The following is a 7,505-nucleotide window of genomic DNA, read 5'->3' as shown; positions in this document are numbered from 1 at the left end:
GCGGCAGCGGGGTCGCTTCTATCCTGGGCTAAAACCAACGAACATTGCTTTCCTGATTTCATTTTACAAGAGGGCCAACGCCCGCTCCCCCCCGCGCTCCGTTTTTTGTGTGAAAAGTGTTATATTCTCTTATAACATGGTGTTCCATCCTGCCTAGGGACTGAGTTTTCCTGCTTTGGATTCAACGCCCCAGATGCATACGAGGAAGGCCAGCACTGTGATTTCTTGGCGGTCAGGAAAAAAGTGTGTGTCCTTTTTGTAACTGAAGATTTAATGGAAGTTTTAACACAAACCTTTACAAAATGCAGCAAACCGTAACGCCGTAGCTATACTGAGTAACGCAGAACATGGTAAAAACCCTGAAAGTTAGAACAAATTAGGCTGCGCCAAAAGGATGAAGGACACACCTTTCTTAACTCTCGCGAAGCTAGACTCCCTAGCCTTAAATAATACAGTTAAATAATCTAAGAGGTTACGCATCGTTAATTGGAATTATGTTGAAGTCGATGAGACATACCGATGAACAAACCGGGGTAGGAAGAGGACTGGATTGCATCAGCTGGGCTCCCAAATATGCATGTCTGGGAAACGTCTAGCCGTTGCAATCGAGTCTTATCCGCATTTACCGAGGAGGAAGTCCCGTTAATTTCTGCAGACCTTAAATTCAATTTAAACAAGTCTGCAAACTCTTAGACGCAGCCCTCATATCATGGGGAATAGTTGGGTCGGTTTGGGGATGACACTGGATTTGTTGGAGTTATTTTTTTAAAAGTGGAGGATCCATGAGGATCCGCGTTTTACCCATTCCCTGTGTGAAACAGGGCAGAAAGTTCCAAATACAATGGGCCAACTTTTGCAAAACGCTCTCTCTCCTTACAAGGGCAGCTCTCCCCATTTCCCTCGCCCCCGATTGGGGCTCTTTGTTGGCTCTGCTGCGGCCGCGCTGCGATTGCTCATTGACCCAGCAACCCCCGCCGACCCGCTTCTTCCCCGTAACAGCAGCAGCGGCAGCAGCGTGACCCGCATCTCTAATAAGGCCAGGCGAGGGGAAGTCTCCCCCAGGGCTCTACCCGAGGGACGTGACAGCGGAAATCCCGCCTTCCCCTTTGCAGTTTGGGGTTGCATGCGCAAACAAGAGCCAAGGGCGCCCTGCCAGTCGTCGCTGGATGCAACAGGCGCGAGAGGGGCAGCGGGTTTGGAAGGAAGGTCCGAGAAGAAGCACTTTCCCCTGAGCAGCTCCCGGAAGGCGCTAGCCCGAGAAGCAGGGAGGGAGCATGCAGGTAGTGTTTGGGCACAAGCGTGCCAGGAGGCTGAGCGGGGTGAGGTTGCAGCGGTGGAACGGGCAGCGCCCGTCTTCTTACTGCAAGACTGGGCAACGTGCTGGGAAGGAAACGTCTCAAACCTAGGCAATGGATCTAGGCCGAAGCAGCAGCTTCCCAGGGGTGGCACAGCAGCACCACTACTATCACCACCGTAGTGAAATGTGCAAAATGTAAACGGACTCTCTCCAAAAAGCAAATTACTAGCTGAGTACAGCAGCAAGAAGGCAAGCAACAAAAGAGCTTCAAAGTGCAAAGTGCACCATATCTAGAGGAAAGAGGATGTGTGACAAAGGGATGTGCAGGGGAAAGGCACCATCTAGGCCAGAGTTGGACAGAAGGTAGGCTAGGGGCCCAAGGTGACCTTCCAGGCCATACTGTCTCTGGCCCTCAAAACTCTTCCCCAGACTGCACAGCTTGCTACCCTTGCTTTGCACCCCAAGTGCATCTACCCAGCTAGAATGTGGCCTTGACCTCTGTTGTCATTTGCTTGTCTGGATGGAGGCTACAGAGGGTGTGTGTGTGTGTGTGTGTGTGTGTGTGTGTGCAGAAACTAGCCTAGGGTACAAAGGTAAAATGTACATTTATTGCTTCTCTCACTTTTGCCTCTGGCCCCACTCCCACTAGCTTGTGCCCCCTCCCTCAAAGTTACTCGGAAGGGAATGCAACCGTTGGGCTGAAAAGGGTTCCCCACCGCTGAGGTAGGCTATGGTTTATTGGAGAGACCACTGCCTCATTTCCAGTGGGCCCACCTGGCACCTGCTGATTTAACTTCCTCCTCCTTCAAAGTGGCATGGAGCGCAGAAACATCTGGCATCAAAGACATGGTGTGGAAAACATGAGAGAGTTGACATTTAGCCGAGTTGCAGTTTGCCATAGGGCACTGTGATGAATTCAGATGATGAATTCAAATGTGTCACTTGACATAGTCCTGAGAAGCCTACATGTGATCTGGCCGATAATACCTGTAGTTTTAAAATGGTTGCCCAAGTTGTTGTTGTTTAGTCGTTTAGTCATGTCCGACTCTTTGTGACCCCATGGACCAGAGCACGCCAGGCACTTCTGTCTTCCACTGCCTCCCGCAGTTTGGTCAAATTCATGTTGGTAGCTTCGAGAACACTATCCAACCATCTCATCGTCTACTGTCCCCTTCTCCTTGTGCCCTCAATCTTTCCCAACATCAGGGTCTTTCTCAGGGAGTCTTCTCTTCTCATGAGGCGGCCAAAGTATTGGAGTCTCAGCTTCCGGATCTGTCCTTCCAATGAGCACTCAGGGCTGATTTCCTTAAGAATGGATAGGTGTGATCTTCTTGCAGTCCATGGGACTCTCAAGAGTCTCCTCCAGCACCATAATTCAAAAGCATTAATTAAAAGACAATAAGGCAAAATATATCTTCCAATGGGACTTCTTACCAACCTTGCACCATGAGCACCAGAGTAAAATGTCTGCAGATAATATCCAATGGCCTCTTAACTGAATGCAGATTAGGACATTTGATGCTGATAGAGGCCAGGGAACACTGGCAGAATCTGAAACAGTGTGTTCCAGACTTGTGGCCTCTGAGAGGCAGAGATGTCACTCTTACTATTTGTGTAGGAAAGACATTCAGTGGTAGAGCATCTCTTCTGCATGCAGAAGGCCTCAGGTCCAATCCCTGGGATTTCCAGGTGGGGTTGGGAATGTTCTGTCTCACTCCCTGAAGAGACACTTCTAGCCAGTGCAGACAACACTCAGATAGCTGAACCAGGAGTCTCAGCAATAGTGAGATTTTGCAATTAGTAAAGGTAAAGGGACCCCTGACCATTAGGTCCAGTCGTGACCGACTCTGGGGTTGCGGCGCTTATCTCGCTTTACTGGCCGTGGGAGCCAGCGTACAGCTTCCGGGTCATGTGGCCAGCATGACTAAGCCACTTCTGGTGAACCAGAGCAGCGCACGGAAATGCCGTTTACCTTCCCGCTGGAGCGGTACCTATTTATCTACTTGCACTTTGACGTGCTTTCGAACTGCTAGGTGGGCAGGAGCAGGGACCGAGCAACGGGAGCTCACCCTGTCGCGGGGATTCGAACCGCCGACCTTCTGATTGGCAAGCCCTAGGCTCTGTGGTTTAACCCACAGTGCCACCCACGTCCCTTGCACCACCTGCGCAATTATGATGGGCAAAAAGACTCTGTTTTTAATGGATGAATGAATCCAACTGACAACAATTGCATCATCATTATTGTTCTCCCTAGCACTGAATTCCAGGAAATCCAAAGTCCTAAGCTAGTGATAGGAGAACCAAAACAGACTCAACACCACCAGGATTTAACATATTGGTGCACAGCTCCTGCAGCTATGTAAAGACACCTGGGAGATGAGGTCCTCTGTGATTAGTGCCCATAAGTTCTTAACTAGCCCCCCAGCTGCGCACAAACCCTTGCATGCACACACACATTTCTCCAAATGCTGGTTTAAAAAATCAAGGTTGCACTCTCTTGGGATTCTGAGCAGAGCCACGGATCGAAAGATCAATCTTTTCTTTTTTAAAAAAAACCTGCCACTGAAATTTTGTAGCGTTTGCAGTGGAACTCTTGACTTGTTCCTTGACCTATGTGGCTCTGCAAAACAGGACAAAAAAAAAAGGCTGAAGAGATGTTGGGCGGTGCCGTCTTCAAGAGACGCTGGAGAAAGTTCATTTGGCTCAGGAGGTAACCCGATTCTCATCACCCAGCTGCTGTTCCCAATACTACTGGAGGACCAAGGCACTAAGTTTAGCCCTGGCTGAGGTTATGACCTTTAACGAAAGGCCAGGGGGATGGTTTATAACTTGATACTAAAAGCATGCCAAGGAAGGCAGGAAAGACCCCGTTGCCACGGTCTGCCCGAGGATGATAAATCCCTCTATTGGATATGGGCTACTATGTGGCAAGCCAGCAGAAACGGTGAGGCACCAGGCTGAGTGCGGATTGTGGCCTTTAATCTCCACCAACCCTCCGGCAGGCAGCAAAAGGAGCAGGTGCACAGAGGCTCTGAGAAGGCACAAGACTGTCATAGGATTAGGGATGGTGTGCTGGGTCTCATCTTTGGGGTCCCCTCAAAGCCTGCATTTTTGTATATTTATTTCCGCAGATAAACTTCTAAAATGGCTGAAGCCATCTGCCAAGTCTTGCCTCTTTTGCAAGAGTAAAGAGTACATGTAGCTGGTGGGCCACGTAAACTACTACTAGCTGCAGCTGCTTTTGAGAAGTGTGCTAGATGGTGAGGCCTTCTCCCTACTCCCCTGACTGGAGGAGACACCGTCTGTGAGTGACAAAGAAAAGAAAAGGAAGTCCTGGGGCCAATGTAATAAATTGAGCTAGAAAGAGACACATTATCTACTTGCTCTCTCTGTATTGAATCCAGAGCTATGGCTTGAATACGTGTGTAAAGAAAGCCCTATATCCTAAATACAGCAAAAATGCACCATCATATCCAGCTATACCAAACCCAAGGTATGCAGGTGCACCCCTTATTTCACTTGCCACCCGGGAGGTTGGGGTACACATAATACATTGCTGCAAGAGTGGATTTAGAATACAGTGGTAACTCGGGTTAAGTACTTAATTCGTTCCGGAGGTCCGTTCTTAACCTGAAACTTTTCTTAACCTGAAGCACCACTTTAGCTAATGGGGCCTCCTGCTGTCGATGCACGATTTCTGTTCTCATCCTGAAGCAAAGTTCTTAACCCGAGGCGCTATTTCTGGGTCAGCAGAGTCTGTTACCTGAAGCATATGTAACCCGAGGTACCACTGTAGTAGAATTGTAGCATTGAGACTTTGATGGCAACATGCTCTGGGCTACTACGAAGGAAAGTGGTTTAAAGAGTCTCGAAGCATTTGCACAATCCGAATGTTCTGTTTGATGAGCAAACAATTGCCAGCAAGGACTCTGCTTGCAGGGGCCAGAGGACAAATGACACAGGCACATCAAATGCTAACGTTGGCCTGAAGTTTGTACTATCACCAGAACACCCTAGTACTTTGTGGTGGTAGGTGCCAGCTGGGAAAACACCCATTTATTAGGAACATAGGAAGTTGCCTTACACCGAGTCAGACTGGCATCAGCCTTGTAGGCAGAGTCTTTCTCAGCAACACCTGGGGAGGCTGAGGGCTGGACCTGGGACCATTTGCATACAAAACACGTCCTCTGTCATTGAGCTATGCCTGTTTCCCAACCACTAAACTCTCACTCGTTTAGTTATGGCTCATAGTTGACCCCTGTGGTATATTTTAGGACTTGAAGCCGGGGTGGGTGGGGAAGAAACACGGCAGCAAGTGGATAAAGTTGAAAGGCGAGATTGATAAGGCACAGCAGTGAGAGCTGTGTCTCTGCCATAGGAAGAGCACAATATGCTACACTTTTTTTGAGCATTTTCTCTCTTTCATAGCACCCCACAATCTTGCAGCACCTTGTCAGTTGCAGCAATATGTTATAGCATATGTGCCATGCTAGGAAAAGCTCTTACAATTTCTGCCTCTTAACATGAAAAAATATTCAAGAGGCAATAGCTCAACATGCACAAATGCCAATAATTGGAAAGGAAATTACATTCCAACCAAAGAATGGTTGAATAAATTATGCAAATACTTGGAATTAGCATAAGTTGACTGATTTGATAAGACAAAAACCAAAAAATATAATCCTGAAACAATGGAAATGCTTAAATTATTTATGTAGACAAGGATTAAATGTAAGGTATTGGTTGTGTTTAGAATAGATTTAGAAAACATATTGATCAGAATATTAGTGTGAGATTGTATGGGAAAAATACGGAATAACAGATACAATCTTGCTTAAAATGTATATAGGAAGTGCAGTGTAAGCAATGGAAGTCAATCAATGAAATTTTATTATTATTTTCATATTGAGATATTTGTAAAATGAACTTGGAAGAAATTCTTCCAACTTTTGTTCTTTTTTTATCTTTATTTTTTCCTCTTCTTTTTACTCTTTTGTTCTTTTTTAATATGTATGTGCTTATTTGAAACATATATGTATGTATTTGCAATATTTTGCTTATATTTGGCAACAATTGTTAAATAAAAAATAAAAAAACCCCACAAGCACAAATGCAGTAAAAAGCTCATGCCACCTCCTCAACTTCAAGTGCTGACTAATGAAAAAAAAATATCTGGTGGGATCCTGGCAGTGGGAAGGCTCAGCTGTTTAAAGTGGTAGGATACTGCTTTAGAAGTGCATTGCAGATGGAGCCACACACACATGCAACTATGACTTTGGAGATTTGCTCAAGTCTGACAAAAGCTGCAATAAAGAGCTTCTCTTTCCATGAGGTTATGCGAGAGAATATCCATCGTTGCAGCACGTCAGCCAGCCTAGACCAGGCCCCTTATCCTTAAATGCAGCGGTGGTAGCTGTAAGGAACACTTTGGCATTAGAGCTTTTCAAAGGCCAAAAACATTTCTGACCCCCTTCCCTGCCTTCTGACCACAGCTTGGAAAATGAGACTCAAGATTAACTTGGAGCTTCCTGAGAAATGCTGTCGCTGAGATACTGGGTTGTGCTGCCATCTGCTGGCAATAGCTTGCAACCCCATCTTACATATTTTCTGTAACTCCCCTATAATTAGCAACCGTTTCCCCCTCTCTAAGCCATTTTGTTATATGCTTTAGATACATGGTTGCTCTGCTAAGTAATTTTCTATGCCTGTAAGCAAGAGCCAGTATGAATTGATGCTGTAACGGTATTTAACACTAAGGTTGATTTAGTAAAGCGTTTCTGTCACCAGGTTTCAAATACTGGAGAGATAAGGCTCTATACCAGATGTCAAAGAGAAAAACAACTACCAGACTTTTAGAAGACATCTGAAGGCAGCCTTGTTTAGGGAAGCTTTTAATGTTTAATAGACTATTGTATTTTAATATTCTGTTGGAAGCCGCCCAGAGTGGCTGGGGAAACCCAGCCAGATGGGCGGGGTATAAATAATAAATTATTATTATTACTATAAGCAGGTCTTTTTTCATATGTGGTGGAACTGTCAACTCATATGATCTGCATCCAATACTTTTACAGGGTCCATATTTGCTTTAGATCCTTGTTAGCTGTATTTAATGTTATGCATATAGGTCTAGATTTGTTAATTGCATGGTTGACCAAGGGTAGTCAACCTTTTTATACCTACCGCCCACTAATGTATCTTTCTTGATGGT

The 7,505-nt window shown here is 46.0% G+C and overlaps 1 long non-coding RNA gene across 1 annotated transcript; it reads left to right on the top strand.

Moving 5' to 3' along the window:
• The first annotated feature begins 524 nt into the window (after positions 1-524).
• LOC308466375 lies at positions 525-7,297 on the top strand. Its single transcript, XR_013980811.1, has 2 exons — positions 525-1,280; positions 7,085-7,297. It is a non-coding gene; the product is annotated as an uncharacterized lncRNA (long non-coding RNA).
• The last annotated feature ends 208 nt before the right edge of the window (positions 7,298-7,505 follow it).

This window comes from Podarcis pityusensis (genome assembly GCF_964106645.2).
Source record: "Podarcis pityusensis genome assembly, chromosome: 17".
NCBI lineage: Eukaryota > Metazoa > Chordata > Lepidosauria > Squamata > Lacertidae > Podarcis > Podarcis pityusensis.
This window is presented reverse-complemented; position numbering and strand designations above follow the sequence as displayed.